The sequence below is a fragment of the Hibiscus syriacus genome, unplaced genomic scaffold (assembly GCF_006381635.1).
Source record: "Hibiscus syriacus cultivar Baekdansim isolate YM2019G1 unplaced genomic scaffold, ASM638163v2 tig00116997_pilon, whole genome shotgun sequence".
In the NCBI taxonomy this organism is placed as follows: Eukaryota; Viridiplantae; Streptophyta; class Magnoliopsida; order Malvales; family Malvaceae; genus Hibiscus; species Hibiscus syriacus.
Window position 1 is genome coordinate 6,128,017 of NW_024063513.1, and position 14,192 is coordinate 6,142,208.

The following is a 14,192-nucleotide window of genomic DNA, read 5'->3' on the forward strand; positions in this document are numbered from 1 at the left end:
TTTACTCGAGAAGTAAGTGGACTTTGTGAAATTTATAAATTAAGTTGTTGGGCTTAATTGGGTTGGATTTGGGGTCCAAATAGTCACAAAAATGATAATTTTAATTAAGGGACAAAATATGAAGGACCTAAAGTATAATTAAAGGGGTTTCAGCGTGGGTTTCCTTCCCACTTCTCATCTCTTCATTCTTCTTCCTTCATCTCCTTCAAGTGACTATAGCTTCAATGTAAGATCTTGTACCTTTTTCTTGCTTGATCTCATCCTAATAAACCCCTAGCAACCTTTTTTTTTTAAAAGAAGATTCAAGCTTTGGGTTTTGTTTGTATGAAAAAGAGGGGTTTTCTCCATCCAAGCCTTGAAGAGGTTGATTTCTAGCTAAAGGAGGTTCATTTCGGGATTCAAACATCAAGGTTGCGCATTTCTAATCATTTGGAGTATTAAGGTTTCATAAATCCATGGTTTTTACTAAGATTTGATGATTTGAGCATTTTAGGGTTCATATTTGATTTTCTCAACCAAATCACATTTTAGATGTTAATAACATGTTTTAATGATGCCTAATGACCCTAAATAACTTAATAAAACTTTAGAATAAGTTTAGAAACCAACCTATGTCGTTTAGGATGATTTTTGAGTGATTCTCGAGCTTAAGCAAGTCATTCCCAGAAAAAGGATTTATCCCAAACCTTCTGTCTAGCTAAGGATCGATCCTTCAGGAGAAAGGATCGATCCCTTTTCAAAAGGATCGGTCCCTTGGAGAAAAGGATCGATCCCTTCTTTGTTTTGCTCGATGAAAAATGATAGATTTACATTCATTAAAGGTCCTAAGTGTTGTTGAATGTTCCTTTGACCGTTTAAAGTTCGTAAGATCTAAGGACAATCTGTAATAGTAAGACCTAGTCCGTGAGGGACATAAATGACCCAACATACCTAAAAACACTCGTAGTAGTAGGTTACACCGAGTGTAACCATATTAAGCATAATACACTAGAGTATCTTCAATCGAGGACGAATACGAATGGTTGGGATTGAGAATCAATGCATGAGATACCCGATACGTGATACGATAAATATGTTAGATTCATTATCGACGAAAAGAATGTTAGGAGTGTTGTTCCAAAAATGGATAAGTCATTCCACTACTTCAAGGGGTATTGAGAGAAGTACGATAAGAATGTTAGGAGTGTTGTTACCTAGTAACGAGCCCGAGTCATATATCTGGCTAACCAGTGGATCAGTGAGTTTACTGTAAACACTATAATCATCGAGAAATTGTGAAACACTTAAAGACCTCTCCAGAGGTAGAAATGAGTAAAATACCCTATACGTATTAATAACCCTCCCATCACGGCCTAGGCGAGAGGACGAGCAGGATAGTCTCAGATGAAAGGGATATGACCTCACCTGACTTCAATAAGTTCAGTAACGAGTGATCGAGCTACTTCACCTACTGTATTGTGGCATCAATTAACGTGTGTTAAGGCGTAGCTCTAGATGAGAGCCTTATAATAAAAATGAGATAATAACATTAATTGTGTGATAATCATAAAAGCCTTATGAGGTAAGATTTCATAAGACTTATGCCCTTTTATGTCGCTCGGGAAACAATGATGAGACCCAAGTAACTTTAGCAGTAGGACGATTGTCTTGAGTGCATAGGATATTCGGATATATCCAAGTCAGTGCAAGATGCACTTTAGTCGCTAGTTGAACGCGGTACTGATGGTATGTGACCTGGACACGTTTCAGAGTACTCAAGAGGAGTAGACTAGCCAGGCAAGGTGTCGATGTTGTGTGACCGGGACCTAGCCTAAGGTATTGGGAGGTGTCGATGCTATGTGACTCGGACCTCGCCTAAGATACTTGGCAGGTGCCGATGCTATGTGACCCAAACCTCACCTGAGATACTTGGGAGATGTTGATGTTGTGTAAACCATGTCTACCCAATGTACCTCTATTAAGCAAGAAGAGGTATGAGTTTCGTGATGCTATGTGACCCCAAGCTACACTACGATGCTTACTTATTGTTGAGTGATAGTACCAGCATCTCTACGATATCGGATACCGTCATTGTGTTTGGCATGGTGATGCATTATAGGATGATAATGAGGTTAGAGACTTAGTACTTGTATACTCATGGCGGGACCCTTAGCGAAGACTAAGGGAATCATGAAGCATAGATTCGAGAGATAGAACTTAAGGACCTTACGTATGTAGCACTGATTGGAATAATGCTTGTACCTATTGCTTAGTATCATGTCTTCAACATGCTTGTGTTTATGAAATTCTTATGTTTCTCTAGATTAACGATTTTACTGCTGGACTTTGTAAGTTCAGCCTCCATATATTTTCCGTTCATAGGTCCGTAGCTTGAGCAGTTCGTAGAGCATCGTCGCACATGACTTCCAGCATCTCTGACATAGTATTGTACTATAGCTTTAGTGGACATGTGTATCATAGAACCTTACTTATGCATTTGAGTTATAAAGTTCAAGATATATTATTTTTGATTTAAATCATGCGTCACGGAGCTCCGATTTTTTTTTAAATGTTTTTATAACAGTTGTTTATGTTTTTTATGATACCATTCAGTATATTTGAAAAGAAAATAAATAGGCTTTGAGGATCAGTGGTTGCCTTGGCAGTCCAATGTGGCAGTTTAGGCCCAATCGGTTTTAGGGCGTTACAGGAACAATTATCGGCAAACACATAAACACGATAAAAAAAATAACACCAAAATTTACGTAGAAAATCCAAAAGGAAAATATCACGAGAAGATAAGAATTTCTAAGGAAGAAAATACAAGAAGATCTTCAAGAAAGAAAAACCTGATATCAAATCTTTTACTCGTAGCATCTATTTATAGCGATATATACTTGATTATAAAGGAAAACTAAATAAAGTAAAAATTTATTTGAATAAAGTTATCTACTTTTAATCAAACTAGGATTCTTACTTTTCTAATTAAATATTATTTAATTTGTGTCACTTTGAATTCGAGTCAAACTCTAACAAACCTCCACCTTGATGCGAATTCTGAAAGCGCGAAGGTTTCGAGACAAAACACCCAAATTCGACGAGGCACCCAAACTCAACAAAAAACAATTCTTCACTTCAACGAATAAGTTTTTCACCTCTTCCACAACACACCTCCAAGGGGTAATCTTCAGTAATGAACATTGTCTAAATCCAAGCTTTTTTTAAACTTAGATTTAGTCTTCACATTGACATAGTTATCATAAGTGCTTTGCTCAAAATGTATCACCACGAGCAATATCATGCACAACACAATCCCGAACATCAATGATAATTCTATCTTCAAATTCGTTATGCCCACGAAATTGAAATCTTTTATGCTTTACATAACCGTTCTGCTCACGGTTATGTTTTCACAAAAAAAAAAAACTTCTTTTGCTTAATTTAATCAAGACGTTTTTATCAGTAACAACATTATTTGACACATGGAAGAAAATATCAGTTGCATTATCTAAAATTGTTGAACCTTATATAACATAAAATTTGACAGTCTTTCTTTGTCCTTTAATCACAACAAGGGAGCCCTTGCAAATTTTCATAGTTACACATTCACTGAAGATTTGTATCCTTTTGAATCTAGGGTACCTAACAAAATTAGATTTCTGCTTAAATCTGGAATATGTCTCACATTACCAAGTATCCGAACAATCCCATCAAACATCTTAATATTGATTGTGCTAATACTTGTGAATTTTCAAGAGATATCATTTTCCAAAAATACATTACTTGTAGATACATCTTTATACGTTGCAAACCAGTCACGATTGAGACCCAAATAAATATTGCTACCACAGTCAAGTATCCACGCATCACTTGTTAAAAAGTTACTGTCAATTGTAGCTAGGAGTTCTCCATCATCGCACTCCTCTACTACACCGGTCTCACCAAATTTTCTAGAGTTATGCCCTTCAACTTCTCCTTTGATTTTATTATGTAACTTGTAACAACCCGATTTAACGTGATCTTTCTTTTTACAAAAGTGGCAAGTTTTACCTTGATTGGATAATTTTGATTTGCTCATTCCTTTACTACCAGAAGAACGCTCATTTTTTCTTTCATGGTATAAGCTTGTCGATCCATGCACCACGAGACCCATTGCCTAAGGCTTGGAATTAGATACAAGATAATCCATCTTGTCAAATAAGTGCAGGCCATTGTACATTTCTTCGAGAGTAAGTGTTTTGCGACTATACAATATTATGTCTCTGAAAGATGAGTAGGAGCGAACATCAGAGGATCAATCCTAAGTCTTCTTGGTCATGTTTCACTTCTAAAGTCTCTAGATCAGAGACGGTTTCCTTGAATACGGTCAGGTGCTCTTCATCAAATGAAGCTTCCGCTAACTTGAGCAAATAAAGACGTTGCTTTAAGTGCAACTTGTTGGTCAACGATTTTCATATGCATAGTTGTTATAATTTTGTCGACAAAGAAGCGACTGCTTTTTCTTTCAACACATCCTTCAAAATTTGATTTGATAAGTGTAAATGAATTTGAGAAAAGGGTTTACAATCCTTATGGTTTTCTTTGCTTGTCCAATCTAATGGTGTCTTCTTATCAAACTCTTACAATGTATCATCTAAGTTTAATTGTGCATGGACGTCTTGAATCTTCATCTGCCATAGCGAGAACATGGTGTTTCGATCCAATTGCAAAATATCATACTTCATTGTTGCCATAATCTTGAACCCGAAGTTCTAATACCAATTTGTTATAATATCGGAACGATTATCAATAAACAAATAAACACGATCAAAAAACAAAGAACACCAAGATTTACGTGGGAAATCCAAAAGGGAAAAATCACAGGCAGCATAGAAGAATTTCACTAATATGAAAGAAGAAAATATAAGAAGATTTTGGAGAAAGAAAAACTTTACATCTAATTCTTTTACTCTCAATATTTATTTATAGAGATATATACTTTGATTACAAATGAAAACTAAATAAAGTAGAAATAAACTTTAATAAAGTTTTCTATTTTTAATCTAACTAGGATTATGATTTTCTCAATTAAATATTAACTAATTTGTGTCACTTCGCATTCAAGTCAAACTCTAACATTAACTAAGTATTGAATTCAATAGTTTTACATGGAAAAAGAAAGAAACCAAGAATTTAATGTCTGTTCATTTTCAACATGGAAAAAGAAGCCGACATCTTCCAACTCTTTCCCCCTTTTCCATAAACACAATGACATAGCTAAGGGTAGAGAGATGTGTAACATTTTCCATCTTGGTTAACTCAGAAATCTAATAAAAAGAACGACCTGCAATGCATGTGATTATTTGTTTTGCTGTTAAAAAATGGAAAATCATGCCCGACAAAAAGGCAAAATAGAATCATTAACAAACTATACAAGTGGGTTGGCGTTCTATAAACATCATCACTCTAATGTGAATCCACGGTCTTTCATCTCAAATAATGGTATAAAAGCAAACACCAATCTCAGACTTTGAAAAGCTCTTAGGTACCAAAATGATAATCTGAAAGAGGAAAAGGACAGGATATAACAAGGTTCCACTTGTGTTTGAAAAGTATAATCCACTGTCAAAATATGTGAGGTGAAGAATACAAGTATAGATAAACCATCAAGAGTAGTTATCTTAACCAAATCTCATCATATCTTTCAAATAGGGGAGGTGAATTTAAGGGACACCTTATCAAGCTGAAACCATGTGTAAGATAAGCCGACAGATTGGGAAAAGCATTTCTCCGTACTAGCTTTCCTACATTGTCATGATCAGAGAAAGACTGTTTATAAAGTCCATAAGTAGGTCCCAATCAAGATCTACCATGGCCATATCAAGACCACATGCTGGACACATACATTCTAAACATATAATTGTTTTCCTCAATTCCTCATCCATCCAACCGAGGTGTATGCTTATGGTCCACTGACCACACTATCATACTACACTATAAAATAAACATACTATCACAAAACATACTAATTAGTAATGATAATTATAAAATAATAAAAGTAAAAAAGTAAAAGTTAAATATAAGCATGTTGTGGTAGATCATCGCTTTAAAAATAAATTCACCCTCATCACTATAATCAGAAACATACATCATCCCTCAAGATTAATACAATATTTTCTACTTCATATACTCGAAAACTAAAATTGGAACTCAATTTCAAAATCGTATGAATGACCCCAACTATAACCTTAATATCTAGTGTGAGTATGCACCCAAAGCTGTGTCTAAACCATCATACTAAAGTACTAAAGTATAGCATTTAGCAGTCGTCATTATTTGTCCAATCATCTTCACCACCTTCACCTAAAACTTCAACAAATCATCTACACTAAGTATTACTTAATAATCAGACAAAGAAAACGAGTCCACATACAAATGTTAGATAGACACCTAGACGAGTCCATTAGCAAACAACATATTTATTTAACGTTTCCGACATATCGTTTTGAGCATTTTGTTATTAGAATTATGGGTTTTCAGTGCTTGATTGTGGCGTCACCTTTTATTCTAATAAAGTTTCAATTATAAAAGAAAATTAAACATAATTTCACCCCCACACCTGCAACCAAACAAATTTATTTTCTTTCTGAGAAACGTAAATTAAAAGTTTTAAATTTTAAGAGGATGTCAACATAAGAAGGAAAACAGCAAAGCATAAAATCTACAACAATTGAAAAGACCCATTATCGTCCTTTATATACAAGCAATGATCGAATACGAAATTACTTAAATAAATCCACCAAATGCAGTCATTAAAAAAGAATTAAAATTGTGTTCATTTAAATTATGTAATATATTTTTAGGGTAATTTACACAATCTTTATTTTTTTTCAAAACCGAGTCTATTTAGATTAGGTTTCAGTTTGATATCACATTGTTAAAAAATTAATATAATTGATTATATGACATTTTTTTAGTTGTTCCAATGATGACATGACATTAGCTTATGGTGAGACATTAACATCACCGTTAATTTTTTAACTGCGTTTAATACACCAAAATTTTGGTTAGGGACTAAAATGAATAGATTGAAAGTTTAGTGACCAAAATATAAATTTAGAAAAATTTTACGGACCAAAATGGTAATTTTCCCAAATAGGTATTATTATCCCGTAAATGAATAGTTCCTAAAGAGTTTTGTTTTAGTGCTAGAATTTTTGGTATGATATTCGTGTTAAAGGCTATAAAGTCGTAAATTTCGAGAAAATTTCGGATAATTGGATTGAATCGAAAATCTGATATATTTTTTTAGATGATAGAGAAGGGGGAAGTGTCATTTTCATGCTTTAAATGATAAGATTTAATATGAATCATTCAATTTAAGTTGAATTTTCATGTTAAATCTTAATCATTGGATGAAAAATGACAAGATTGCAATCATGAAGTTTTACAAGGAAAAGTTGATAACTACTAACTCCATGGATTAATATTAACCCTTAGATGAAGATTTTGACATGTGCATAATGGTGGGCATTGGATTTTAAGGGTAAATGGTCATTTTATAATAAATTGAATTTTAAATTTATTTTATTTAAAAGATGTCAATTGGCTTTATTAATTATTTTGGAAATTTCAAAACTTTCTTCATCTTTTCTCTTCATTGTCACGAGTTGTTAAGGTAAGTGGCAAAACACTTTCAATTTATTTTCAAGCATTTTGGTTAAGATTTAAGGTGAAGCCATGAAATACAATTTTGTTATTCTTTGAATTCTGTTTAATTTGGTACCATTAATTCATTAGGGGGAAATTATTCAAGCTTGTTTTAATGTTTATCATGGAGGATTAGTTGCTTATATAGCTTTTATTTTCATGGATAAGTGTGAACACACCATGATATATTTGGATATTAAGGTTTTCAATTAGGGTTTTAGGGTTTTGATGAAATTGAACTGTTCATGTTGTTTACCATCATCTAAGTTTCATTTTGATGGTAAAGTTATTGAATTAGGAAATGGAATGTGAAAACCCCTAATTTGGTCATTGAAACTCTAAGATAGAAAAAAAATGAGGTTTTAGTTAAATTTTGGTATTTAACATTAATTTGAAGTGTATGAAGTGTAATTAGTTTTGATTAAGCATTGAAAGAATTTTTATAAAATTATTTATATTTTCACGCATGATTAGAATGGATTCTAACATATGTCTTTGATTTTAGTTGCTTTGTAATTGTTGTATGAACCATCCAAGTTCAATTGAGGTGAATTCATTAATAAAGAAAGAACGAGAGCACTTATAAAGCTTTTGAGAAGATTACGTTATGATTGATGTTTAAAGTACAGAGGCGAGAGTGCATTTGTGGTGTACTTATGTTAAATGTAAATATTGGCTTGCAATGAGTCAATGACTGAGTTATTATGGTAAGAAGTGACTCTTGAATATTATGTAACTTTGTGATTCATGCATTTAGGTTAAATTTTTATTTAGAAGATTAATAAAATTAGTTAATAAGCTAAAGATGAAAAATAATGAAATCTGCCTAGATTTTATGATCTTGACAATATATCTGGAAAATAATCATTGATTTTATAAAAATGATTAGAAGGTGATTCTGTAACATCCTCAATACCGGGTTAGTGATTAAAATGTAAGATTTTAAAATTCAATGACCATATTAAATAAATTGAAAAGTGAAGGAATTAATTAAAAGATGTCGGTGTAGGATGAATTAATAAGTGAATGAGAAGTAAAAGGGTAAAAGGGTCATTGAACAAATAAAATAATAAAATAATGATTAGTGGGTATTATAATACCCATGTTAATCATAATTGAGGAGATAAGTTTCCAGCTTATCTTCTTCAATTTCTTCTCTTCTTTCAACCGTGAAGCCTCATAGCCAAGGTGAGTTTGATTTCTTTTGGTTAATTCTTAAAATTTAATTATGGTTTTGGTTAAGGGAGACTTAGGAAACATGATGGAGATGAAAAATGCCATAGAAACTCAAAGATTTGTAAGTTATGAAGAATTAAAGATAAGAAGAGGATAAGTGAAATTTTGAATAAAGGTGTATAAATAAATTTAGAAGTTAAATTTGACTTGTCATAGGTGTGAGTAATAAACTATAAGTGTTATAAATAAGCTTGGATTACATGGGAAATTTAGTATGATTCTTGAATTCCATGTAGAGGATGGTAATTTGAGGTTAGATAAGTGTTGAAGGAGTATTAATTGTTTTAAGTAGGTGTATGTAAGTTAAGGATATGAAAGGGGTTGAAATATGAAACAATTGAGCTAAAAGGAAGTGATTTTCATGCTCAAAATATAATTCTAGGCTAGAGTGTATCGGTACACATTCAATATGTACCGATACATCAAAGGGAAATTTCCAGAAATTATTCAGTGTGTATCAATGCACATGAAGTGTATCGTTGCACCCCTTAAAATGAAAACATCAAATGTTAATATGGAAATGAAACATGTGTCTCTATGAGTATGGGGAAGTAAGTGATGTGCTTACATGATTACAAGATAGGAAATAGGACATGAGATATATGAAGAAAAAGTATATGTGATGTATATGTGAATATTTGTGAACAATATATGACATAGTAGTTACATGAATATCTGTGAAATAATAAAAACTATAAGAGCTATAGGTATAGTTGACATGCCAAGAGTCGATGATTACCTATGTCTTTCGGGACATATGGACATGATTACCTATGTCTTGCGGGACATATGGACATGATTACCTATGTCTTTCGGGACATATGGACAAAATTACCTATGTCTTTCGGGACATATGGACAGTTACCTATGTTCTTAGGAACATATGGATAGGTCCTTCGGGACACAGATTTCATATGTCACTTAGTGGATTTTATATAAGATGTGGTGACAACATAAGTGTACATAACCTCATAGTACTCATGCACCTTGAGTTCTCAATAGTGTGCATGGGATTATAAAAGATGTAAGGAGTGTGTACAGGTTTGCATGATAAAATATTATTATTGTTTATATTGATTCCTATATGACAGTATGGATTTATAATGTAATATGTATAATTTTTATTAGATACTTGATTAAATGTTTATAATTATAGAAATTCTTTATTATATGTTTATGCCTCACTAAGTCTATGACTTAACGTGTAAGTGTTTTACACGTAGGTACCGAAAAGCAGAGAGATTCGTTATAAGCTCAGTAGAACAACATATCTCCACTTGAAGTTCATATCAGAAGTAGATTAAAGAGTATGTATTACTATGTGTTAAATAAGTTGGCATGTAAAAAGTCTTTAAATTAAGTATTTATGCTCTGATAAAGTTTTGTAATGTTTTAAATGTATTTATGTAAATGTATGGTAATGAACGGTTAATTTTTACGAGTTTTATGTACATTCGTCACTGTAGCAGTGCATCGATGCACAATTTGCATTCGAAATTTTTATGCATCGGTGCACTATAGCAGTGTTCACGGTATTGTTCATATCGTATTTTACTGTTCATAAATACATTTTTGCCTTAAATTTTTATAATGAAGTATAATTCAATAATATATCATCGTATTTTCTTAAAATGAGTTCAAATATTTGGTTATTTTGGAAGAACATCGTTTTAAAAAGTCAATGTGACATCTCGGACTCATATTCGGGTCGGGTACATGTTGGGGTGTTACATATTCTTATATCGTTAGATTCATATGTCAATCTAGTTTCATATAAAACAAATAGAGACTGATTTTGAAGTGTAAACTAGAAGATATGAATTTTTGATCAATAATAGGTCAGAAAACAGGATAGCAAACTTTGCTCGAAACTGATTCCGTAAGCTGGATTAAAAAAATTCACCATAAATTGTACAAGTCGAACTAGAAAGAGTTCTTTATATGGTTAGATTCCTATTTGAATCTAGTTTTTAATAGAACAAATTTATTAGAATTATAATATGTAGATTAATACAAAATAATAAATCTTTAGGGTAGCACAAGTTACCATAATAGAAAGATGAGTGGTGAATCATGCATTTTATGTTACTTTTATGTTATATATCATTGTAGAGGCTTAACAGGGACCAACTCTATTATATTGGTATGGTACTTATGATATTTATCATATCATTGACATGTCAAAAAGGTAAGTTATCAATGATATTTTTATGATATATTCATGTTATGTGGAAATGAGATATTTAGGATATGAACTGCCTATTGAGCTATTATATGAAATGTTTGATATATTGTTATCTTTGATAATTGATTAACAAGTGATAATTAATGGAAATGCCCATAGTATGTACATTGAAAGTCCTTCGTATAGTTGGCATGCCATAAAGGTAGAGTATTAACAACTGCATTATGTACAGAGTAATGTGATTTAGGTACTATTGTACGAGCTACATTGAGTACATGGTAATGTGATTTTGGTACTATTTTGCTCTTGGGAATACAATACATAGTAAAGTGATATTAGTATTTTGATATTCTTGATTATTGGTACATTGATACATTATTTATGGTATATTTCCATCTATCTGGCACTATAAGTGCATACTTATGCCCGTCTGACTCACATACCTTGCATTCTCATTTATATACCTTGGGCTATGACATAAAGAAAATTTGAAAAGTATGAATTATGACAGATAAATGAGAAAGTTAAACTTTCCATTTATTATAAGTTATTTAACATAAAATGTTTTACATATGACTTGATGATTTCAAGTATCTTTGAATTGAAAATAACTTGTTGTAAGTTTGTTTTATATGTTCATATATTATCATATGATATGTTTTGTATTATTATTAATATGTTTCTATTTTGTGTTATTGATTATGCCTCACTAAGTGTGTACTTAGCGTGTGATGATCTTCACACGTAGAGAAAGAGCAAAGATCGGAGTAGTGAGTGACGAGCATCTTATCTATCAAGAAGCACACCTACAGTTTCAATAATGACATCCATCTTATTTATTTGATTTTACTAATTGGCATATATATGTTATTAGTATTTGGTATAAACTTTGCTCAAGCATATGTTATAATAAGTTATAAGCTAGCTTACATTGGTAATAATAGTATTAGAGAAATCAATATTTATTGGTTTTCTATAAGGAAAGTTTTGTAAGTTTCATGTGACATCTCTGACTCGTGTTCGGTGAAGGAAGCGGGAAGGGGTGTTACACTGCGAGTACTAAAATAAAACAAAAAAATAGTTTAAATATTAAGCATGTTATTTATTTTATTTTTAATAGATAAATTACAGAATAATATGTTGATAAACTATCCAAAATCATTAGAAAACTATACATGTCATTGTCTTATTTGTAAAACTAAAGAATATAGGAATAGCAATAAGATAATCAAACATGGTACAAGTGATAGGGAATGCCTAACTAGGGTGCTTATCAAGCGAGTTGATTGTGAGTTGGGCAATGCCCAACTCATGCTTGTCAAAAAAAATATTGCTCAACTCGATTCATTACTCGTTAAGCTTGTTAAAATTTTGCTTGACTCGAGCTTATTAAAAAAATTGTTACTCGACTCGATTTGCTCCTCATTAAGCTCACTGCAATTTTTGCCTTGTTTTTTTAACTATATGTAAAATCTAACAATACTATATTGATTAGTAATTTATCATTTTTATTTTATTATTAATAAATTAGTATTTTTAAATGAAATAATTTTTTAATATAACTAGTTAACTACTAAAAATTGTTAAAAAAATTAACGAGCTAATCGTGAACTTATCGCTTCGAGTTGGACTTTGATCGACTCAACTCGTTAAGGTCTTGAGTTGGGTTGAGTCAATCCGAGTCGAGCTTTAATTGAATTTTGATCGAGTTGAGTTCAAGTTGCTCAGGAACTGCTCAACTCATTAATCACCCCTATACCTAACCACTAAGGGCGAGTTTGATATAACTTTTGAAAAGTGACTTTTGAAAGTGTTACAGAAACAAACTTTTAAAAGTGATATACAAAAGTGCATTTTAAAATTTAATTGTTTGGGATCGCGGTTAAAAAATGAGTTTGAAAAAAATAAAATATCTAACATAGATATTATGTAGTAAATTAAAAATATAGCATTTAAATGATATTTACACTTATATATGACTCATATCAATTTAACAATAATAAATTCAAAAAAATTATTATTATATATGAATTATATCAATTTAAAATATTACAAAAATATAAAAAAAATACAAATATAATATAATATTATAATAAAATATATTTTATATAATTAAATATTAATATTTTAATATATAAATCATAAAATGTATTTATATTTAAATAATTTAAAATAAAATATTAAATCTAATAAATTATTTGTTAAGGATGTTAGTATTAATTTATTAAAATAAAATGTAAATACATAATTGAGTGGAACCCATGTATTAGTAAGAATAAAATTAAAATTTGATTCCAAACCCAAAATTGAACATGAAAAAGCTATAAATCATAGCTTTTATGATTGGTTTGAAACTACCGTTTTCACCATTATTTTTTTATTTTTTTATCGATTTGACATTGTCTTTCGATCAAAACAGACTTTTTAACTAAGAATGCTTTTAGAAAGATTTATAGAACAGACCCTAAATTAGGTCCAATATTTAGTTAATAATTAACAACATTTTATATATAAATTAAATTATATTTTATTGATAAATCAAGTAAATAAGAATGAAATCAAACAAACTCAAACCTAAGAATTAAGGAAAGGTTTGTCTAACAATTAAGTTAAGTCAAATATTCGATTAATAATTGATAATGATATATTATTAAAATATTATATATGGAAAGAGAGTTGTTTTGGACATTTTCGAGGTTATAAGTGAAACTAAAAAAATAGACACGTATAGAACGAAAGTATATTCAATTAATTAATAATTAGTTTAATATTATATTAATAAATATTAGAAAATGATTAAAATAGGGACGTAAATTATAAAAATTAAAAGTGAAATTTGAAAAAAATAAATAAATTAGGGTCCTTTAATCATTCGTGTTATATGTTTAAAATTGTAATTAATGTATGGTTCTTAAAAAAATTAATGTATGATATTTTTAAGACAAAAATGAATTTAATGAAATTTGAATTTAAGACCTAGGTGAACATAGATACAACACTTAATCAGTGAGATAAATTAAATATTTTTTTATAATTAATAAAAAATATATTCATATTAAATTGTTTTTGGAGCATGTTTTTTTAAGACCTAGGTGAACATAGA